Source organism: Eleutherodactylus coqui, chromosome 2 (assembly GCF_035609145.1).
Source record: "Eleutherodactylus coqui strain aEleCoq1 chromosome 2, aEleCoq1.hap1, whole genome shotgun sequence".
Classification (NCBI taxonomy): domain Eukaryota; kingdom Metazoa; phylum Chordata; class Amphibia; order Anura; family Eleutherodactylidae; genus Eleutherodactylus; species Eleutherodactylus coqui.
Window position 1 is genome coordinate 211909701 of NC_089838.1, and position 13383 is coordinate 211923083.

The following is a 13383-nucleotide window of genomic DNA, read 5'->3' on the forward strand; positions in this document are numbered from 1 at the left end:
TAACCCTGAAGAAGTAAGTGAACTTATCAAGGCTATCCTTCAGGCCTCTTTCACATGGGTGACAGTACTAGCTCAGCAGTGTTCTGTGTGATATCGTGATTTTGTGTCACTACGAAGTTGTGCGACTTTGTTACGCTTTTTTGCCAGGATTTTCAGGAAGAGATGTGGGTAGGGCTGGGCTTGAAATATAAGCCCTAGTTGCATAAAAATAAAAACAATTGCATCACCTAACAGCTCTCCTCTGCCGCATCTCTCCTCCACATGCCCTCGACACTTGTCTTCAGGTAAGGCTTCCTGGTCAGGAGTTTGAAAACCACGCCTCCAGGAAGCACTGTCTGATTGGCTGAGCCATGGCACTCGCGAACCAATCAGAGGCAGTGCTTCCTGGAGGCGTGGTTTTTCAAAGTCCGCAATGGGCTTCACATGCGACAGCGCTACAAATCGCACGTAGAGTGAGAAAATTGTGCAATTTTGTCGCCTGTGTGAAACCGGCCTAATATGGAGGAACCAAAAGCAACGAGAACCATGCAGGATGACAGTTTGGGGGCGGCTGGGTGAGAGACAAACACGGTTCTGGTCCAAGGTAACAGACTAATTAGGAACGAATCTAGTAGACCCAATGCGGGCTCCTTTTTCTCCAGGTAGACTAAAAGGCACACTTCTCCGAATAGGATTCCGCAGACTGGGAGGCTGTGCCTAGGATAGACTTCCCTGTGGCAAAAGTTGCTAAGCGTACATTTTTATCTTTCGAGGGCGCCACACAGTTAACCCCTTAGTGACCACCCATATGTGCTTTCACGTCCTAGGTGTCTGGGCTTTATTCTACAGGCTCATAAAAACATGCTGAGGGCTCAGTAACACCGGCGCCGATGCGCCCGTGTGACTGACAGAAGACGGCCATACCTGAAGACGGACGTCTGTGCAGCGCTGATGAAAGAACACATGACCGGCAATGAAGCTGGTCACATGCTCTTTCCTCCGGCACTGCAGAGAGACGTCCGTCTTCAGATATGGCCGTCTACTACCTGCAGTAACACCGGCGCCGATGCGCCCGTGTGACAGCCCTGACCCTGTAGACTAAAGCTCTGCGGTCATTGAGTTTGACAGATCCCAGCCCTTGACTACTAGAGGTAGCTGAGAGCCTGGAGCTGTCATCGTGGGCCTTGTGTGCAGTGCCTGGTCTTGCTGTTCTCATAGATAATGGCGATAGTATAAAAGTTAAAGAAAATAAAATGTTAAAGTTTCATCTCCCTTCCCAGATTGGCTACTGAAACTACTAACATAAGTACTTCGTGAGGTCACCCAAAGATTTAGTCCTGCAAGGACCATTCCCAGGTTACGCGCTGGCAAAATGACAAAAGTCAGGGATTGCCCGGCAACTTTAAAATCTCTCTGCTCCCAGCTAACAAAGGTAGCCGAGAGATGTCGCTGGTGGCTGCAGTGTCTGGTCACGATATCCAATGGATAATGATAATCACGTAAAAGTAAAAATAAATAAAAATCTCGTCCACACGGGGCAACCAATCCGTCGTGGCAAAGCTGGGTAGAACCGGCGATGCTGCGTGGAATTGACAGCCGCAGCATGTGAATTCCCCCCCCGTTGTGGCCTCACTCCTCTATATGGGAAGAGAAAACCGCAACGGAATGCTGGCAGCCGAACTGCTCCAAACCCCGTGGCGAAATGCCACTGGTTTTAAAGCTGCGGCCCTATCTGCGCAAATCTTGCGGATTTCGGTGCGGCCAAGCCGCGGGATTTCCGTACCGTGGGATCCCAGGCTTTAAGTGACACATGTCAGATTTTCAAAATTTGGCCTGGCGCAAATAGGCACTAAGCGGTTAAAAGATCCTATGGACCAGAAAGCAGAGAGCCTCCTTAAGAAAATGTGGGGGGCGGCATTAAGCCTGCTTAGACCTGGCGTAGCCAAAACACTCAACGTCAGGATGTCCGTGTGCTGCCTGATCCAAGATGCGCCTGAGACTCTGGTGCAAGTTTTTACACATCCGTGTGCATGTAGCAGATATTAAATGGCAGTATTTTCTCTGCGTTTAAAAGCTTTGAAAAATACATGTAAAAACTCATGTTTTTGGTGAAAAATGCACGTGTTTCGCATCACTGAGAATTAAAGAGGATCCACCTTTGACTACTCAAGTCTGCTCACATCTTTCGTCTGCCCGTGCAGTGGGCTCTTGTTGTATAGTGGAATGGTATATTCTGGACTTAGTAATAGAAGGCAGTTATTTGAGGGTGCGTTCCCATGTAACAGGTACTGGCTTGGGGCTGCGATTCGACCCTACTGTGAGAAGAATTTTATATGTATATATAATCAGAATATTGTGTAATTTCCTATACTATAACTACACAGCTAAAACACCAAACGCATGCGCTTGTAATAACAAGCTAAGGGCTCATTCACACGCATGTACATTTTTGTTCATGAATGCGCATCGTAAATCCATTGAAATTAATGGATTGTATTTAAGGATGAGCGAGTATACTCGCTAAGGCACTACTCGTCCGAGTAATGTGCCTTAGACAAGTATCTCCCTGCTCGTCCTTAAAGATTCGGGGGGGAGAGCGGAGAGGAACGGAGGGGAGATCTCTCTCTCCCGCCCGCTCTCCCCTGCTCCCCGCCGCGACTCACCTGTCAGCAGCGGCGCTCCCCGAATCTTCAGGGACGAGCAGGGAGATACTCGGCTAAAGCACATTACTCGAGCGAGTAGTGCCTAAGCGAGTATACTCGCTCATCCTTAATTGTATTCATTCCGTGCGCATAAAATACTGGTGTTATATGAAGCGTATTTACGCCTGTGTGAATGAGGCTTAAGGCTGTTGTTACATCACCATTAATGTTCCTGTAATAGCTCTAATTACCAAGGTCGGCCCGGATATTAGCGCTATTATACGAGAGTTAGTGGTACTTGTGTAATAGTAGCCTCAAGATGAGTTTCTATAGCATCCTGTCTCTTAAGGCCCAATTTCCACGGGCGGATTTGAACGATCCACAAATTCAAGCCACCCATAGGGATGCATGGGCGTCCGCAGCTTAATTAAAGCATGCGGATTGGTTTTGCAAACCTTCTGGTCCAGAAAACATTGCAGCATACTCCATTTTGCTGTGAATGCCACACAGACAGCTTCCATTGAAGTCAATAGAAGCTGTCTGATCTGCGGCCCCTCTGCAATTCAATTGCGGACTGGCCGTGGATACCGCTGGAAAGCAGGAGTTCAAAAAAAAAGAAAAAAAAAAGTACTACACGTGGCACCCTGGCCTGCACACATCCGCAGTACAGAAGAAAGAAGACCTGGACGGGTCCGCAGAAGGCTCGCACAGGTAAAAAAAAAAGTGTCCATGGCCACGGGCAGGGTCAGATCCCGCTGTAGGCAGAATCTGACCCGCCCGTGGACATGAGTCCTAAGGCTACCTACACATGGGCGAGTGTGCATTTTCACGGCCATGCAAGGTGTTTTTATGGCAGAAAGGCCTCCCATCACTTCTGTGAAGCAGTGATCCTCCGCTGCAGCTTTCTGCCCTGTCAGAGGATTGGCAAGTGTTTCCTATTGTTTTCAATGAGACACCTTGCATCACAATCATCTGCACATTGCACGCCATGTGATGTGTTTTCTTGCCCCATTCAAAACCATGGGTAATACATTCCCGAGGAACACAACAATGTAGGACATGCATCACTCATGTATATAACCCCATTCACAAGAATTGGGATCATGTTCAGCAGGATTTGTGCATCTCGCAAAGCACAAATCTTGTGCACGTTTCTCAGCCGTGTGAAACCGGCCTACGGTTACATTCACACAGGTGAGAATCTCGCATGAGCTTTGTGAGTTGTGAGAGACGGGAATGATCTGACATCACGGATATACACAGTGTGACTTTTTTTCTTTCCAATTCTGTTTCTGTATCAAAACGCTGCTCCATCGCAATACATACATAGGTACGTAGCCCATTTAAGGGCTGCGCATCATACGCGGGGAAATAGAGCATGCTGTGATTTATTCCCCAAGCGTATTGGGTACGCAGTGCCCACACACAGGTGTAAATAGAAGAATGAAAGTCCATTGACTTTCATTGCCTCCATTCACGACGTGTTTCGCTTGGGAAATCTGCGTGCGTAATACGTGGTGACAATACACTCGTGTGAATAAGCCTTATGGTGCTCCCTTGGAACACCTCACCCATTTTTTCCAGTGGGACCCTAAGGCCTCATGTCCATGGGCACGCGCGGTTTCTTCCCATGCTCGCAGCCATGAAGCCAAAAAACATTTTCTTACCTGTCCGGAGCCCGCGCGGGTCTCCTCTGTTCACAGCCGGATCTTCTTTCTGCCGGGCATGCGCTGTACTTTTTTTTTTTTTTTAACTCCTGCTTTCCTGTGGATCTGAGGCACATCCACAGTGTCAGCTGCAGATGTGCCGTGGATAGGATGGCTTTCATTGACTTCAATGTGGGATCTGCAGAAAAATGGAGCATGCTGCGAATTTTTTCCTGCGTGTGCTTTTAATTATTTTGCGGATGCTAATGCATCCCTATGTGCTGCTTGATTTGCGGGTGGGGGCCCTGCAAATTAAATTCCCCCGCGGCCATTGGGCCTAAAAGACATCGCTTGGCATTCATCTCCTTGCAACTTGCAACACGAATAAACCACTGTCAGTAAACATTCTGAAATAATATAGTGACCATGAACCCTTTGCAATCCAATATTGGATTTAGGGTTTCCTAGGGGCTTTCTCTTTCTGCCATTATACAATGGCGCGATCTGCTGGCTAGAGACAGTACTGCGGTATGGGATATGCTGGAGAGGCCCCCAACAACAGAGCGGCCAGTAATATGCAGTAAGCATACCCTGCCGGATGTCTTTCGACATTGGAACTGTACAGCCTCCAATCAGAATGTCTTTAGACATCAGACAGTGGATTGGAAAGGGTTAACATGTAACATTGTTTTACTTGAGAAAGGCGTCCAGGCCCCTTTAAGCTTATGCTTACATGTCACTAACAAAAGGGAAGAAGATCTCAACTGCAGGCTGTGGAGGTGGTAAGGCAAGCCTCCGACTCACCCATTTTCTCCTTCATATGTGACTCATATCTTTTAAGTGATACATTTACCGTATTCAGATGTGACATCAGGCTTTTCATCACCATTATGATAAAAGAAGCTACATTCTAGTATCCATGTTTTTGATAAATAGTGGCTTAGATGAATAGAACATGTAGGACACTTCGAAACTCTCAAACATTCCTATAAAAGAAAATATGCAACAAATTCTGCATTGAATTAATTATCCCATATTTATAAAATATAGAGTATTTCTTTTTTTTATAAACTGTAGTTGGTTCATTTTTACTGACTCCCCCAAAATGGGACTCTGCCTTCATAGATCTTATAAGCTATATTCCTATGCTGAATTAAATTTCCTGCTATTTCCAGCCATGCACATTGCTGATTTGGGCCGCTTTCACATGACGGAGAAAATCGCGCGAGATTTGTACATTGCGAGACTTTGGGTGTGCCCTCGCATCAGATCGCCCATTGCTTTTAATGGGGCCGGCAGCAGCATCGCACCACATGCCAGAGGCACGCGATGCAAGGTTTCCCCATTGAAAACAATGGGAGAAGCTCCGTGATCCTCCGCTGTAGCTGCCATAGGATCACTACTTCCCCGTAATGATGCGAGGCTGTTTTGAGATAAAAACGCCTCGTATCCGCGGGAATATTGTATGTCATTGATTTTGTGCGTAAATACGCTGCAAATATGCAAGTTTCCTGCGTATTTACACATGTCCATTGATTTCAATGGGCTTTTTTGGTGCGTAATATGCTGCGCAGCTGTAATGAACCCATTGAAAATAATAAGCTCTATTCACTGCGTATTACGCTGGTAATTCGCTGCATATTAACATTCGTGTCAAAGAGCCCTTACTGACCGGAAATGTGATGTTTATGTCTTGCTGTCTAGGGTTACAGGGTTAGAGACGTTTTACTTAGCTCGATCTGAGCCAGAGGATGAAAGCCTATTGGGGCTCACTTAAATGTCTTCACACAAGCCAATTAATGCCCCATTTAGACATAACAATTATCGACCAAAATTAGTTCAAACAAACGAGTTTGAGGGATAATTGTTTAATGTGAATGTGAAAAAAATCGCTCCCTTGTCATTCCCAGGTTGTTAAGCTGACTTTTCAGTCTGCTTAAAAAACCTCATTGGCTCGCTGACTTCTCGTCCCGTGTAAATGCTCCCTGCTACGCATTACGTGTGATGCTTTTGACACCCACCTACTGTCACCTCCATTTACAATGGTGTTATGAACGACAAAACTAGACTGCTACGGAGGGGAACCGGGTTGTCTTAAAGGGGTTGTCCCGCGCCGAAACAGGTTTTTTTTTTTTTCAACCCCCCCCCCCGTTCGGCGCGAGACAACCCCGATGCAGGGACGTAAAAAAAAACCCGCTCAGCGCTTACCTTAATCCCCGCGCTCCGGTGACTTCTATACTTACCGGCTGAAGATGGCCGCCGGGATCCTCTTCCTCCGTGGACCGCAGCTCTTCTGTGCGGTCCATTGCCGATTCCAGCCTCCTGATTGGCTGGAATCGGCACGTGACGGGGCGGAGCTACACGGAGCCCCATTGAAGAAAGCAGAAGACCCGGACTGCGCAAGCGCGTCTAATTTGGCCATTCGACCATTTTAGACGGCGAAAATTAGGCGGGCTCCATGGAGACGAGGACGCCAGCAGCGGAGCAGGTAAGTGAAAAACTTTTTATAACTTCTGTATGGCTCATAATTAATGCACAATGTACATTACAAAGTGCATTATTATGGCCATACAGAAGTGTATAGACCCACTTGCTGCCGCGGGACAACCCCTTTAAGTGACAAGTCCAGGCTTAGTTTAAGCACTGACTATGGCCGTGTTTGTGTCTGTAGATCTTGGTGCGAGCGCCTCAATCATGCCTTTGCTGTAGAGTGGCACACTGCCCCCTGCTGGTGTGATGGTCTGGGGGGCCATCGCATATGACAATCAGTCACCCCTAGTAGTGGTGCGAGGGACGACAGCCTAGCGATATGTTCAGGACGTCCTGCAGCCACATGTGTTCCTCTCATGGCGGCTTCCAAGAGGCATTTACCAGCAGGACAATGCTCGGCCGCACACACAAGGGGGCCACAGGGATGCCTCCACAACATTGCTACACTTTCATAGCTGCCCGGTCACCAGATTTATCACCAATAGGACATGTATGGGAACATCTGGGATGCCAACTTCGACAGCCTACAAGTTTGCACAATCTAGAGGCTCAGAGTATATGTGAAGTCATGTGCTGGAGGATACCATACAGAACCTGTATGCCTCGATGTCCGTCCGTATCACATCTTGTATCCAAGCTAGAGGTGGTGCAACAGGGTACTAGAGCCTCCATGCCGCCCATATCACATCTTGTATCCAAGCTAGAGGTGGTACAACAGGGTACTAGAGCCTCCATGCCCGCCCGTATCACATCTTGTATCCAAGCTAGAGGTGGTACAACAGGGTACTAGAGCCTCCAAGCCGCCCGTATCATATCTTGTATCCAAGTTAGAGGTGGTACAACAGGGTACTAGAGCCTTGATGCCCATCCGTATCACATCCTGTATCTAAGCTAGAGGTGGTGCAACAGGGTACTAGAGCCTCCATGCCCGCCCGTATCACATCTTGTATCGAAGCTAGAGGCAGTACAACAGGGTACTAGAGCCTCCATGCCACCCGTATTGCATCTTGTATCCAAGCTAGAGGTAATACAACAGGGTACTAGAGTCTCCATGCCTGCCCGTATCACATCTTGCATCCAAGCTAGAGGTGGTACAACAGGGTACTAGAGCCTCCATGCCTGCCCGTATCACATCTTGTATCCTAACTAGAGGTGGTACAACAGGGTACTAGAGCCTCCATGCCGCCCGTATCACATCTTGTATCCAAGCTAGAGGTGGTACAACAGGGTACTAGAGCCTCCATGCCGCCCGTATCACATCTTGTATCCAAGCTAGAGGTGGTACAACAGGGTACTAGAGCCTCCATGCCGCCCGTATCACATCTTGTATTCAAGCTAGAGGCGGTACAATAGGGTAGAAGAGCCTCCATGCCGGCCCATTTCGCATCTTGTATCCAAACTAGAGGTGGTACAACAGGGTACTAAACCCTCCATGCCGGCACGTATCACATCTTGGATCCAAGCTATAGGTGATACAACAGGGTACCAGAGTCTCCATGCCTGCCCGTATTACATCTTGTATCCAAGCTAGAGGTGGTACAACAGGGTACTAGAGCCTCCATGCCCACTCGTATCACATCTTGTATCCAAGCTAGAGGCGGTACAACAGGGTACTAGAGCCTCCATGCCCGCCCGTATCGCATCTTGTATCCAGGCTAAAGGCGGTGCAACAGGGTACTAGAGCCTCCATGCCTGCCCGTATCACATCTTGCATCCAAGCTAGAGGCGGTACAACAGGGTACTAGAGCCTCCATGCCGCCCGTATCACATCTTGTATCCAAGCTAGAGGTGGTACAACAGGGTACTAAAACCTCCATACCGCCCGTATCACATCTTGTATCCAAGTTATAAGCAGTACAACAGGGTACTAGAGTCTCCATGCCGCTCGTATCACAACTTGTATCCAAGCTAGAGGAGGTACAATAGGGTACAAGAGCCTCCATATCGCATCTTGTATCCAAGCTAGAGGTGGTACAACAGGGTACTAAACCCTCCATGCCTGCACGTATCACATCTTGTATCCAAGCTAGAAGCAGTACAACAGGATACTAGAGCCTCTATGCCCGCCCGTATCAAATCTTGTATCCAAGCTAGAGGCGGTTCCTTTTCAGTTTGTTATACATCATCATTATTTTTATATATTTATATACGTCTCTACAAATGATTTTTTGTTTGATTTTCATATTTTCTTTTACGCTATATGTTTTTTATATTTTTTAGTATGTATATATATATATATATATATATATATATATATATACTGTAATTTTAATATGATATGTATTTTAATTCTCGCTGAATTTGTTTTTTTTCTCTCCTATCCCCCAATTTATGTTTAACTATTAGGCCGGTCTCAAACAAACGGATTTTAATTGCGGATTCCACAATTGCCGTCTGCTTGTATGATACGCAGTCAATAAAATGCATTGACTTTCAACCGTTTTCTCACACTACGGGCACATTCAGACGGCCGTATATCGGCTGGGTTTTCACGCCCAGCCGATATACGGTGTCCTTCTCTGTCCTACTCTCCTCTCATTGCTGATAGAGACGCTGTATATCGGCTGGGCGTGAAAACCCAGCCGATATACGGTCGCCTGAAGCCACCCTTGCGGGTAGGCATTGCGGATTTGGTGAGCTGAAGTAAAATCACACATGCTCTATTTTACTGCAGATTATGCATGTATGAGCTCCATTGATCTTTATGGATGTGTTTGATCCGCAGTGCATACAGAATTACATTACAGTGCATACACTGTGCAATTACATTGTGCATGAGCGCATATTCATACGCACGTTGCTAGGACACCAGATAACAAATGGTATAAAGAAAGCAGGAATTTATGGGTAGAGAAATGTCAACAGTGGCATTTAAAGAGTTAACAGCTCTGATGAGCGGCACGGCTTTTCGGAGCTGTTGCAGGTGGGTGCAGGCTGGAAGAAACAGCCAGCACCCGACATTGAATGAAGCGAGATCCACCCCCGATCCCCTCCATGCAAGCATTTGTTCAGACATACGAACAAAATGAACTTGCAAGCAGCTTCCTGGAACGGAACGTATTGGTAAGTGGGGGATTATCTGTATATATACACATTTATAAGACCTTTATTAAAGCCATAACTGCTTCTATGATATTGGCTCACAACCAGGCAAGCGCACAATGCAGCTGGCTCGCACAGTGGTAAGGTGTGTGGGTCTGCGATGGAGCAACCTAAACCATTTCCGGGCCATGGTGGCTACCCAGTTGCCATCTTCTTCCGGTAAACACACGGCCATTCACCTGCAAACTTGATTTATCCACCACAATGCGCACCAGAATAGGGCATGTTGTGTTTTTAATTTGTGAGCGTGCAAAAGTGAAAATTAAATAAAACAATGGGTTCTATTCCCAGCGCAAACACGTCCGTGGGAGGCCACCCTAAAAAAGTACGCCCAGACTTCATATTTCTTGCTTCTAAGCACTATTACTTGGTTTATGGTGCTCCTAGGTGCTGACAGGTTCCCTATAACTCTTAATTATCAGATGCTTAATAAATGAGGTCTTGTGAGTCACAAGCAGCCTTTACTGAGCTTCAGCATTTTCTTTCTCGGATTAGTTTATACGCTGTAATTGTCTGTCATGAACACTAGGTGGCGCTAGACGTCTAAAACGACCATTTGTTTCCACATAGCAACTACAGAAGCGGTCGCTAAGGAGACCGGGGTGGTCCAGCACATTGTCGGGCATCTCTAGTGTCAGCAGCCCACTCAGCCACTCAATCCAAGGAGAACGTCTTATATACCGGCGGATAGCAGATCCGTTATGAGCTGCAGCTATAGACGGCCGCCGATCAGTTGTCGCCCCGTATGTACACAAGCCTATCTAATACGGAAGTGATCTCCCTGCAGCAGACGTAATACAGTCGACCCAGAACACACAGCGCCCTCCAGCGGCTTCCTCCGGAGTGGCCCGTGTGACGTCACGCCGCCTTGCCCTGCGCGCCCCGCCTCCGTCCCTTGTTGTGCGGAGGGAGGGCGGAGCCGCCGGCGGAGCTTCCGGTTCGGCCCCGTTGTGTGTGAGGAAAGAAACCGGGACAGCAGGGCGGAGCGACGAGCCGGAAACACCGGAGTTTGGGCTTGCGGGTTTTTTTTTATTTTGGTGGCCGTGTAGTCGGGGCTTCCGGCAGGTGGATGCTTCATCGCCCCGCCGGCTGCCGGCATGTTGTAGTGCGGCGGCCGCCACCGCCCTGTGTGCTGACAGACCCAGGAAGTGCGGCGGACGCTCCACACGTCCCCGGAGGGCCGGGCCACCGCTGCGGCCGCCGGGAGCCTCTATGAGACGCGCACAGCAGCGGGCGGAGGAGCCTGCAGCCGTCTGGACGTAGGTGGGAGCGGAGCCATTGTCCCCCGCCGCTCCTCACAGCGCCGCACACAGGTGAATGCCGATCCTCACCCTCCCAGCTGTTGCCTGCTCCTCCCTGCCTGCTGATGGGCTCCTTCCCTGCTGGGACCTCAGGGATCAGCACCCCTTACATCAGCTTCTCATCACTAACTGCCCCCCACCATCTATAGAGACCCCCGCATAGAGCTCCTGGAGCTGTCAGCCGCCGCAGTGGGGGGCAATTACCGGGGGTGTCACGTTGTCCACTGGGGACCAGCGCTCCACAGTACTCCTATGCCTTAGCAGCCTGGGCCAAAGAGTGGGGGTCTGCATGTAGTGGGGGCGGAGGTAGTGGTCTCACCCAACCGAGAAACTGGGGTGTCCCTGTGGAGGTTGCGGTCTCCCTATAGTGGGGGCGGAGGTGGTGGCCTCACTGGGCCGGGGAACTGGAGTCTCCCTATGATGGGGACGGAGGTGGCTGTCTCACCAGACCGAGGAGCTGGGGTCTTCCTGTAGTGGGGGCGGAGGTGGTGGTCTCATTGGGCCTAGCAACTGAGATCTTCCTATAGTGGGGGCGGAGGTAGCGGTCTCGCCGGACCAAGGAACTGGGGTCTCCCTGTAGTGGAGGTGGCGGTCTCGCCGGACCGAGGAACTGGGGGTCTCCCTGTAGTGGGGGCAGAGGTGGCGGTCTAACTGGGCCGTGGAGCTGTGGTCTCCCTGTAGTGGGGGTGGCGGTTTCACGGGGCTGAGGAGCGGGGGTCTCCCTGTAGTGGAGCTGGCGGTCTCATGGGGCTGAGGAGCGGGGGTCTCTGTAGTGGAGGTGGTGGTCTCGCCGGGCCGCGGAGCCGGGGTCTCACTGTAGTGGAGGGGTCTCCCTGTAGTGGTGGCGGTCCCACCAGCCTGAGGACCTGGGGTCTCCCTGTAGTCGGGGTGGAGGAGGCGGTCCCACCAGCCCGAGGAGCTGGGGTCTCCCTGTAGTGGTGGCGGTCCCACCAGCCCGAGGAGCTGGGGTCTCCCTGTAGTGGTGGCGGTCCCACCAGCCCGAGGAGCTGGGGTCTCCCTGTAGTGGTGGCGGTCCCACCAGCCCGAGGAGCTGGGGTCTCCCTGTAGTGGTGGCGGTCCCACCAGCCCGAGGAGCTGGGGTCTCCCTGTAGTGGTGGCGGTCCCACCAGCCCGAGGAGCTGGGGTCTCCCTGTAGTGGTGGCGGTCCCACCAGCCCGAGGAGCTGGGGTCTCCCTGTAGTGGTGGCGGTCCCACCAGCCCGAGGAGCTGGGGTCTCCCTGTAGTCGGGGTGGCGGTCCCACCAGCCCGAGGAGCTGGGGTCTCCCTGTAGTCGGGGTGGAGGTCCCACCAGCCCGAGGAGCTGGGGTCTCCCTGTAGTCGGGGTGGAGGTCCCACCAGCCCGAGGAGCTGGGGTCTCCCTGTAGTCGGGGTGGAGGAGGCGGTCCCACCAGCCCGAGGAGCTGGGGTCTCCCTGTAGTCGGGGTGGAGGAGGCGGTCCCACCAGCCCGAGGAGCTGGGGGTCTCCCTGTAGTGGTGACGGTCCCACCAGCCCGAGGAGCTGGGGTATCCCTGTAGTGGGGGCAAAGGTGGTGGTCTCACTGGGCTGAGGAGCTGGGGACTATCTGTAGTGGGGGTGGAGGAGGCGGCCTCTCCCGGGCTGAGTGATGGCATAGCCTAGCAATGTGCCATTTGAATGGGGATTTCCTATTAAAAGGGTTTTGTCCCCCCCCCCCCCCCCTTTTTAAAAAAAATACCTTTATGCTTTTTTTTTTGCATGGCCAGCATTTAAAAACCAATCCAGAACCCCCCTATAGCAAATGTAAGGCCTTTGGGTGGGATAAGCGGAGATAAATTAGTGATGGGTTGTGGTTGGACTGAGACTAGATTAGCCGTAAAGCGCTATTCCTGTATTTTAACTGACCTGTCCCCTGGATAGGTCATCAGTAGTTGATGGGCGGGGGTCCGCCACTTTGTAGTGGGCCGGACATAATCATCAATGACCAGAGGAATCGGGGACAGTCCCAGCTTCACTCCTATCGAAATCAATAGGAGTGTTGTGCTGTTTCCTGCTCTTCCCATGCACAGGACGTCGCATCCTGTCCTGAGTATGAAGTACAGGGGCAGCACGGTGTAACTTCAGTGGGAGTGACGCTGCTGCTGCCCCGTGCTTCCTCTGACCATTGATGATGACCGTCCCCCTACACTCCGATCAGCTGATTAACAGGGGTCCTGAGCGGACCCCCATCCAGAGAATAGGTCTTC

The 13383-nt window shown here is 50.5% G+C and overlaps 1 protein-coding gene across 4 annotated transcripts in view; it reads left to right on the top strand.

Moving 5' to 3' along the window:
• The first annotated feature begins 10780 nt into the window (after positions 1 to 10780).
• CSNK1G1 (casein kinase 1 gamma 1) overlaps positions 10781 to 13383 on the top strand; it is a 57943-nt gene continuing 55340 nt past the window's right edge. For 2 of the 4 annotated variants that reach the window (XM_066592426.1, XM_066592427.1), the window contains exon 1: positions 10781 to 11172. The gene's annotated coding sequence lies outside the window, so the exon portion shown is untranslated. The remainder of the gene's footprint in view (positions 11173 to 13383) is intronic. The other 2 variants (XM_066592428.1, XM_066592429.1) reach the window with 1 other exon arrangement.